The following is a 10,960-nucleotide window of genomic DNA, read 5'->3' as shown; positions in this document are numbered from 1 at the left end:
GTCTTCGTGATAGCATCGTCATGGAAAGATCACAAAAAGAAGGAGCATTGTTAGGGTAGCATTCTTTTGAAAAAGAACCTACTCTTCCACTTGTGTAACATTTGAAAAAAGAAGAAGTGACTATCAAAGTTCCTTCCCTTAGTGTTGCTTGCTGTGGTTTCTTTTCTTTCTTTTTAGGTGAGTTTACATGATTTTGGAATGTAGTTTCACGTTCCTTTTCTTCAAGAACAGGGACAAGTAGATTATCGTAAGAGGATGAAAGTGCACTCAAAATAAATGCAAATTTTCATCTTTATACACACAATACACTAATTGTGGAAATCATGATGAGCTAGGTAGGATAACTATATCTTTTCTTGATCCATGGTCAACCTGTAGTGTTATCTCTTGAAAATCACTTTGCATCTTTTATAAAGCCTAGCTCCAAAGTTTCTCTTTAAGACTTCCCAAGCTTCATAATGCATGCACACTTAGCTATAAAATGGACAGCTTAGCTAATAATAGTGCATTAACTACATATGTGTATGCTCTTCTTCATTTTTCGCTAAGGATGTTCCAACAACCTCTCCCTTAAGCCAAACTCTGGACTCTCCTATTTTGCATTAGTACCAATGTGTTTTGCCTTTCCAAGCTCAAAGGTCTCCTAAGAGATTCAACATGGCCAACATCTAGCTCAGAGATCGAAGTCAGCTTTTACATGTTGTATGACTCAGAGGTTGGACTTTGAAGCATGGATCTGGTACCGCTTGTAGAATTCACGGGATAACTTAATACAAAAACTTTTCGAGAGGTCACCCATCCTACTACTGTTTTCACGCATGAACATTTAACTGTAATGTTCCACAAACTTGCTTACCCATGTAGACCCTAAAACCTTAAGGTGTCATGGATCTTTTTTTCTCATTTTTTTGGCTCTTTACTTTGGCCACATAAATGGAAGCTACATAGCCTTCTGCACTACCGAATTCCACCTTTTCTTTTATCTCTGGATGTAAGCAAGCTAGAAATCTTTCAACCTTGAATAATTTGTCGCCTTGTCAATGCATAGTAGCTTCCAACTACCACAAAAGATCTTCAAATTTGTATAAGATCTTGAATGGATCTTTCCTTGTACCATCTTTGACCACAATTGTTGATCTGCAATCTTCGAGCCATCAAACCAACACATGGCCTTGCCTTGCATCACAACATCTACTCAATTTTGTACTATCAATCACTATCTGCATTGAGATAAATCATAACTACATTTGAAATCCATCCTTCAACGTCCTTATTTCTTGTAAACACAGTGTGGGACCAAATTTGGCATCATCTTTGATCGCGATCGCATTAACAAGGAGCAATCAGATACTTCTTAGTGAGTGCACAAAAGATGGAGAGAGGGAATGCAAAGAAATACCCATCAACAAACAAGATACCTTTGCATAGCCTAAGGTATTCACAATACCCCCGCTCCCTTGAAGTTCCTCAAACACAACCTCACAAAAATCATAGTCCAATATGCACACTTTCTCTCGTTCACTCTCTCTCTCTCTCTCTCTCTCTCTCTCTGTCTCTCTCTCTCTCTCTCTATGCACACACACACACACACACACACACACACACACACACACACACACACACACACACAAATCCAAAGCATAGCCTCACATGGGGATTCATTGTACAAGATAGGTAAGAAGATAAACAAGAGACATGATGCAGAAGAAAGACCCAAAAAAAAATCAATACACCGCATTCATCATTCCAATAAGGTGACAAATCTAGTATTTTTGAATCTATTGACCTCTACAAAAAATATCTACACTCACAATTTGACAAAAATAAGTACACAGTTGCATCCAAAACATGCCAAACTCCCAAAAATGACTCTAGGGTCACTCTGTTTTGAATCGGAGAAAGCAAGTTTTGAGAAATTTTTTGCCCCAAAAAGCCAATTTTGGCACCATTTGCTACTCCTCCTCCTCTTTGAACGTTGAGTATCTCCTTCTCTTATATAAACATCGAACCATTCACCATGGATGTATGAGTGATGTAGACTAGGTGGAGACTCATATAAAATGTTAGGGTCCATCTCCAACAAGCCTCCCCTTGGAATTTAGAATTGATGTTTATACCACACTCATATTGTAAAGCCACGGGATTCTGTAGCATCCTTTTCCTCAAATACAAGACCACACCCATATCATAATGTCATGAGTCCCTAAGATCCTCCCCTCAAAAAACAAGACCGCTTGGTACATATACACCATTTGTATATGCTTATAAACCATCTACATCATCAAACTCATAAGAAAAATTATCAATTTCTTCAATTTGATCATTATGTTGGTCTTCATCTACTACGTGGTGAGCTCCTCCTCCATGTCTTCTATTCTTGGTTGTCCTTCTTTGACTGAACGGTGCTATTGTTGTTACTAACGCTTCCTGTGTCTTCGTGATAGCATCATCAAGGAAAGATCACAAAAAGAAGGAGCATTGTTAGGGTCGCATTCTTTTGAAAAAGATCCTACTCTTCCACTTGTGTAACATTTGAAAAAAGAAGAAGTGACTATCAAAGTTCCTTCCCTTAGTGTTGCTTGCTGTGGTTTCTTTTCTTTCTTTTTAGGTGAGTTTACATGATTTTGGAATGTAGTTTCACGTTCCTTTTCTTCAAGAACAGGGACAAGTAGATTATCGTAAGAGGATGAAAGCGAACTCAAAATAAATGCAAATTTTCATCTTTATACACAATACACTAATTGTGGAAATCATGATGAGCTAGGATAACTATATCTTTTCTTGATCCATGGTCAACCTGTAGTGTTATCTCTTGAAAATCACTTTGCATCTTTTATAAAGCCTAGCTCCAAAGTTTCTCTCTAAGACTTCCCAAGCTTCATAATGCATGCACACTTAGCTATAAAATGGACAGCTTAGCTAATAATAGTGCATTAACTACATATGTGTATGCTCTTCTTCATTTTTCGCTATCGATGTTCCAACAACCTCTCCCTTAAGCCAAACTCTGGACTCTCCTATTTTGCATTAGTACCAATGTGTTTTGCCTTTACAAGCTCAAAGGTCTCCTAAGAGATTCAACATGGCCAACATCTAGATCAGAGATCGAAGTCAGCTTTTACATGTTGTATGACTCAGAGGTTGGGCTTTGAAGCATGGATCTGGTACCGGTTGTAGAATTCACGGGATAACTTAATACAAAAACTTTTCGAGAGGTCACCCATCCTACTACTGTTTTCACGCATGAACATTTAACTGTAATGTTCGACAAACTTGCTTACCCATGTAGACCCTAAAACCTTAAGGTGTCATGGATCTTTTTTTCTCATTTTTTTGGCTCTTTACTTTGGCCACATAAACGGAAGCTACATAGCCTTCTGCACTACCGAATTCCACCTTTTCTTTTATCTCTGGATGTAAGCAAGCTAGAAATCTTTCAACCTTGAATAATTTGTCGCCTTGTCAATGCATAGTAGCTTCCAACTACCACAAAAGATCTTCAAATTTGTATAAGATCTTGAATGGATCTTTCCTTGTACCATCTTTGACCACAATTGTTGATCTGCAATCTTCGAGCCATCAAACCAACACATGGCCTTGCCTTGCATCACAACATCTACTCAATTTTGTACTATCAATCACTATCCGCATTGAGATAAATCATAACTACATTTGAAATCCATCCTTCAACGTCCTTATTTCTTGTAAACACAGTGTAGGACCAAATTTGGCATCATCTTTGATCGCGATAGCATTAACAAGGAGCAATCAGATACTTCTTAGTGAGTGCACAAAACATGGAGAGAGGGAATGCAAAGAAATACCCATCAACAAACAAGATACCTTTGCATAGCCTAAGGTATTCACAATACCCCCGCTCCCTTGAAGTTCCTCAAACACAACCTCACAAAAATCATAGTCCAATATGCACACTTTCTCTCGTTCACTCTCTCTCTCTCTCTCTGTCTCTCTCTCTCTCTCTATGCACACACACACACACACACACACACACAAATCCAAAGCATAGCCTCACATGGGGATTCATTGTACAAGATAGGTAAGAAGATAAACAAGAGACATGATGCCGAAGAAAGACCCAAAAAAAAATCAATACACCGCATTCATCATTCCAATAAGGTGACAAATCTAGTATTTTTGAATCTATTGACCTCTACAGAAAATATATACACTCACAATTTGACAAAAATAAGTACACAGTTGCATCCAAAACATGCCAAACTCCCAAAAATGACTCTAGGGTCACTCTGTTTTGAATCGAAGAAAGCACGTTTTGAGAAATTTTTTGCCCCAAAAAGCCAATTTTGGCACCATTTGCTACTCCTCCTCCTCTTTGAACGTGGAGTATCTCCTTCTCTTATATAAACATCGAACCATTCACCATGGATGTATGAGTGATGTAGACTAGGTGGAGACTCATATAAAATGTTAGGGTCCATCCCCAACAAGCCTCCCCTTGGAATTTAGAATTGATGTTTATACCACACTCATATTGTAAAGCCATGGGATTTTGTAGCATCCTTTTCCTCAAATACAAGACCACACCCATATCATAATGTCATGAGTCCCTAAGATCCTCCCCTCAAAAAACAAGACCGCTTGGTACATATACACCATTTGTATATGCTTATAAACCATCTACATCATCAAACTCATAAGAAAAATTATCAATTTCTTCAATTTGATCATTATGTTGGTCTTCATCTACTACGTGGTGAGCTCCTCCTCCATGTCTTCTATTCTTGGTTGTCCTTCTTTGACTGAACGGTGCTATTGTTGTTACTAACGCTTCCTGTGTCTTCGTGATAGCATCATCATGGAAAGATCACAAAAAGAAGGAGCATTGTTAGGGTAGCATTCTTTTGAAAAAGAACCTACTCTTCTACTTGTGTAACATTTGAAAAAAGAAGAAGTGACTATCAAAGTTCCTTCCCTTAGTGTTGCTTGCTGTGGTTTCTTTTCTTTCTTTTTAGGTGAGTTTACATGATTTTGGAATGTAGTTTCACGTTCCTTTTCTTCAAGAACAGGGACAAGTAGATTATCGTAAGAGGATGAAAGTGCACTCAAAATAAATGCAAATTTTCATCTTTATACACAATACACTAATTGTGGAAATCATGATGAGCTAGGTAGGATAACTATATCTTTTCTTGATCCATGGTCAACCTGTAGTGTTATCTCTTGAAAATCACTTTGCATCTTTTATAAAGCCTAGCTCCAAAGTTTCTCTTTAAGACTTCCCAAGCTTCATAATGCATGCACACTTAGCTATAAAATGGACAGCTTAGCTAATAATAGTGCATTAACTACATATGTGTATGCTCTTCTTCATTTTTCGCTAAGGATGTTCCAACAACCTCTCCCTTAAGCCAAACTCTGGACTCTCCTATTTTGCATTAGTACCAATGTGTTTTGCCTTTCCAAGCTCAAAGGTCTCCTAAGAGATTCAACATGGCCAACATCTAGCTCAGAGATCGAAGTCAGCTTTTACATGTTGTATGACTCAGAGGTTGGACTTTGAAGCATGGATCTGGTACCGCTTGTAGAATTCACGGGATAACTTAATACAAAAACTTTTCGAGAGGTCACCCATCCTACTACTGTTTTCACGCATGAACATTTAACTGTAATGTTCCACAAACTTGCTTACCCATGTAGACCCTAAAACCTTAAGGTGTCATGGATCTTTTTTTCTCATTTTTTTGGCTCTTTACTTTGGCCACATAAATGGAAGCTACATAGCCTTCTGCACTACCGAATTCCACCTTTTCTTTTATCTCTGGATGTAAGCAAGCTAGAAATCTTTCAACCTTGAATAATTTGTCGCCTTGTCAATGCATAGTAGCTTCCAACTACCACAAAAGATCTTCAAATTTGTATAAGATCTTGAATGGATCTTTCCTTGTACCATCTTTGACCACAATTGTTGATCTGCAATCTTCGAGCCATCAAACCAACACATGGCCTTGCCTTGCATCACAACATCTACTCAATTTTGTACTATCAATCACTATCTGCATTGAGATAAATCATAACTACATTTGAAATCCATCCTTCAACGTCCTTATTTCTTGTAAACACAGTGTGGGACCAAATTTGGCATCATCTTTGATCGCGATCGCATTAACAAGGAGCAATCAGATACTTCTTAGTGAGTGCACAAAAGATGGAGAGAGGGAATGCAAAGAAATACCCATCAACAAACAAGATACCTTTGCATAGCCTAAGGTATTCACAATACCCCCGCTCCCTTGAAGTTCCTCAAACACAACCTCACAAAAATCATAGTCCAATATGCACACTTTCTCTCGTTCACTCTCTCTCTCTCTCTCTCTCTCTCTGTCTCTCTCTCTCTCTCTCTATGCACACACACACACACACACACACACACACACACACACAAATCCAAAGCATAGCCTCACATGGGGATTCATTGTACAAGATAGGTAAGAAGATAAACAAGAGACATGATGCAGAAGAAAGACCCAAAAAAAAATCAATACACCGCATTCATCATTCCAATAAGGTGACAAATCTAGTATTTTTGAATCTATTGACCTCTACAAAAAATATCTACACTCACAATTTGACAAAAATAAGTACACAGTTGCATCCAAAACATGCCAAACTCCCAAAAATGACTCTAGGGTCACTCTGTTTTGAATCGGAGAAAGCAAGTTTTGAGAAATTTTTTGCCCCAAAAAGCCAATTTTGGCACCATTTGCTACTCCTCCTCCTCTTTGAACGTTGAGTATCTCCTTCTCTTATATAAACATCGAACCATTCACCATGGATGTATGAGTGATGTAGACTAGGTGGAGACTCATATAAAATGTTAGGGTCCATCTCCAACAAGCCTCCCCTTGGAATTTAGAATTGATGTTTATACCACACTCATATTGTAAAGCCACGGGATTCTGTAGCATCCTTTTCCTCAAATACAAGACCACACCCATATCATAATGTCATGAGTCCCTAAGATCCTCCCCTCAAAAAACAAGACCGCTTGGTACATATACACCATTTGTATATGCTTATAAACCATCTACATCATCAAACTCATAAGAAAAATTATCAATTTCTTCAATTTGATCATTATGTTGGTCTTCATCTACTACGTGGTGAGCTCCTCCTCCATGTCTTCTATTCTTGGTTGTCCTTCTTTGACTGAACGGTGCTATTGTTGTTACTAACGCTTCCTGTGTCTTCGTGATAGCATCATCAAGGAAAGATCACAAAAAGAAGGAGCATTGTTAGGGTCGCATTCTTTTGAAAAAGATCCTACTCTTCCACTTGTGTAACATTTGAAAAAAGAAGAAGTGACTATCAAAGTTCCTTCCCTTAGTGTTGCTTGCTGTGGTTTCTTTTCTTTCTTTTTAGGTGAGTTTACATGATTTTGGAATGTAGTTTCACGTTCCTTTTCTTCAAGAACAGGGACAAGTAGATTATCGTAAGAGGATGAAAGCGAACTCAAAATAAATGCAAATTTTCATCTTTATACACAATACACTAATTGTGGAAATCATGATGAGCTAGGATAACTATATCTTTTCTTGATCCATGGTCAACCTGTAGTGTTATCTCTTGAAAATCACTTTGCATCTTTTATAAAGCCTAGCTCCAAAGTTTCTCTCTAAGACTTCCCAAGCTTCATAATGCATGCACACTTAGCTATAAAATGGACAGCTTAGCTAATAATAGTGCATTAACTACATATGTGTATGCTCTTCTTCATTTTTCGCTATCGATGTTCCAACAACCTCTCCCTTAAGCCAAACTCTGGACTCTCCTATTTTGCATTAGTACCAATGTGTTTTGCCTTTACAAGCTCAAAGGTCTCCTAAGAGATTCAACATGGCCAACATCTAGATCAGAGATCGAAGTCAGCTTTTACATGTTGTATGACTCAGAGGTTGGGCTTTGAAGCATGGATCTGGTACCGGTTGTAGAATTCACGGGATAACTTAATACAAAAACTTTTCGAGAGGTCACCCATCCTACTACTGTTTTCACGCATGAACATTTAACTGTAATGTTCGACAAACTTGCTTACCCATGTAGACCCTAAAACCTTAAGGTGTCATGGATCTTTTTTTCTCATTTTTTTGGCTCTTTACTTTGGCCACATAAACGGAAGCTACATAGCCTTCTGCACTACCGAATTCCACCTTTTCTTTTATCTCTGGATGTAAGCAAGCTAGAAATCTTTCAACCTTGAATAATTTGTCGCCTTGTCAATGCATAGTAGCTTCCAACTACCACAAAAGATCTTCAAATTTGTATAAGATCTTGAATGGATCTTTCCTTGTACCATCTTTGACCACAATTGTTGATCTGCAATCTTCGAGCCATCAAACCAACACATGGCCTTGCCTTGCATCACAACATCTACTCAATTTTGTACTATCAATCACTATCCGCATTGAGATAAATCATAACTACATTTGAAATCCATCCTTCAACGTCCTTATTTCTTGTAAACACAGTGTAGGACCAAATTTGGCATCATCTTTGATCGCGATAGCATTAACAAGGAGCAATCAGATACTTCTTAGTGAGTGCACAAAACATGGAGAGAGGGAATGCAAAGAAATACCCATCAACAAACAAGATACCTTTGCATAGCCTAAGGTATTCACAATACCCCCGCTCCCTTGAAGTTCCTCAAACACAACCTCACAAAAATCATAGTCCAATATGCACACTTTCTCTCGTTCACTCTCTCTCTCTCTCTCTGTCTCTCTCTCTCTCTCTATGCACACACACACACACACACACACACACAATCCAAAGCATAGCCTCACATGGGGATTCATTGTACAAGATAGGTAAGAAGATAAACAAGAGACATGATGCCGAAGAAAGACCCAAAAAAAAATCAATACACCGCATTCATCATTCCAATAAGGTGACAAATCTAGTATTTTTGAATCTATTGACCTCTACAGAAAATATATACACTCACAATTTGACAAAAATAAGTACACAGTTGCATCCAAAACATGCCAAACTCCCAAAAATGACTCTAGGGTCACTCTGTTTTGAATCGAAGAAAGCACGTTTTGAGAAATTTTTTGCCCCAAAAAGCCAATTTTGGCACCATTTGCTACTCCTCCTCCTCTTTGAACGTGGAGTATCTCCTTCTCTTATATAAACATCGAACCATTCACCATGGATGTATGAGTGATGTAGACTAGGTGGAGACTCATATAAAATGTTAGGGTCCATCCCCAACAAGCCTCCCCTTGGAATTTAGAATTGATGTTTATACCACACTCATATTGTAAAGCCATGGGATTTTGTAGCATCCTTTTCCTCAAATACAAGACCACACCCATATCATAATGTCATGAGTCCCTAAGATCCTCCCCTCAAAAAACAAGACCGCTTGGTACATATACACCATTTGTATATGCTTATAAACCATCTACATCATCAAACTCATAAGAAAAATTATCAATTTCTTCAATTTGATCATTATGTTGGTCTTCATCTACTACGTGGTGAGCTCCTCCTCCATGTCTTCTATTCTTGGTTGTCCTTCTTTGACTGAACGGTGCTATTGTTGTTACTAACGCTTCCTGTGTCTTCGTGATAGCATCATCATGGAAAGATCACAAAAAGAAGGAGCATTGTTAGGGTAGCATTCTTTTGAAAAAGAACCTACTCTTCTACTTGTGTAACATTTGAAAAAAGAAGAAGTGACTATCAAAGTTCCTTCCCTTAGTGTTGCTTGCTGTGGTTTCTTTTCTTTCTTTTTAGGTGAGTTTACATGATTTTGGAATGTAGTTTCACGTTCCTTTTCTTCAAGAACAGGGACAAGTAGATTATCGTAAGAGGATGAAAGTGCACTCAAAATAAATGCAAATTTTCATCTTTATACACAATACACTAATTGTGGAAATCATGATGAGCTAGGTAGGATAACTATATCTTTTCTTGATCCATGGTCAACCTGTAGTGTTATCTCTTGAAAATCACTTTGCATCTTTTATAAAGCCTAGCTCCAAAGTTTCTCTTTAAGACTTCCCAAGCTTCATAATGCATGCACACTTAGCTATAAAATGGACAGCTTAGCTAATAATAGTGCATTAACTACATATGTGTATGCTCTTCTTCATTTTTCGCTAAGGATGTTCCAACAACCTCTCCCTTAAGCCAAACTCTGGACTCTCCTATTTTGCATTAGTACCAATGTGTTTTGCCTTTCCAAGCTCAAAGGTCTCCTAAGAGATTCAACATGGCCAACATCTAGCTCAGAGATCGAAGTCAGCTTTTACATGTTGTATGACTCAGAGGTTGGACTTTGAAGCATGGATCTGGTACCGCTTGTAGAATTCAGGGGATAACTTAATACAAAAACTTTTCGAGAGGTCACCCATCCTACTACTGTTTTCACGCATGAACATTTAACTGTAATGTTCCACAAACTTGCTTACCCATGTAGACCCTAAAACCTTAAGGTGTCATGGATCTTTTTTTCTCATTTTTTTGGCTCTTTACTTTGGCCACATAAATGGAAGCTACATAGCCTTCTGCACTACCGAATTCCACCTTTTCTTTTATCTCTGGATGTAAGCAAGCTAGAAATCTTTCAACCTTGAATAATTTGTCGCCTTGTCAATGCATAGTAGCTTCCAACTACCACAAAAGATCTTCAAATTTCTATAAGATCTTGAATGGATCTTTCCTTGTACCATCTTTGACCACAATTGTTGATCTGCAATCTTCGAGCCATCAAACCAACACATGGCCTTGCCTTGCATCACAACATCTACTCAATTTTGTACTATCAATCACTATCCGCATTGAGATAAATCATAACTACATTTGAAATCCATCCTTCAACGTCCTTATTTCTTGTAAACACAGTGTGGGACCAAATTTGGCATCATCTTTGATCGCGATCGCATTAACAAGGAGCAATCAGATACTTCTTAGT

This window comes from Adiantum capillus-veneris, chromosome 25 (assembly GCF_014529385.1).
Source record: "Adiantum capillus-veneris isolate H3 chromosome 25, ASM1452938v2, whole genome shotgun sequence".
NCBI lineage: Eukaryota > Viridiplantae > Streptophyta > Polypodiopsida > Polypodiales > Pteridaceae > Adiantum > Adiantum capillus-veneris.
The sequence above is the reverse complement of the archived record's forward strand: the minus strand, read 5'-3'. Positions refer to the sequence as shown.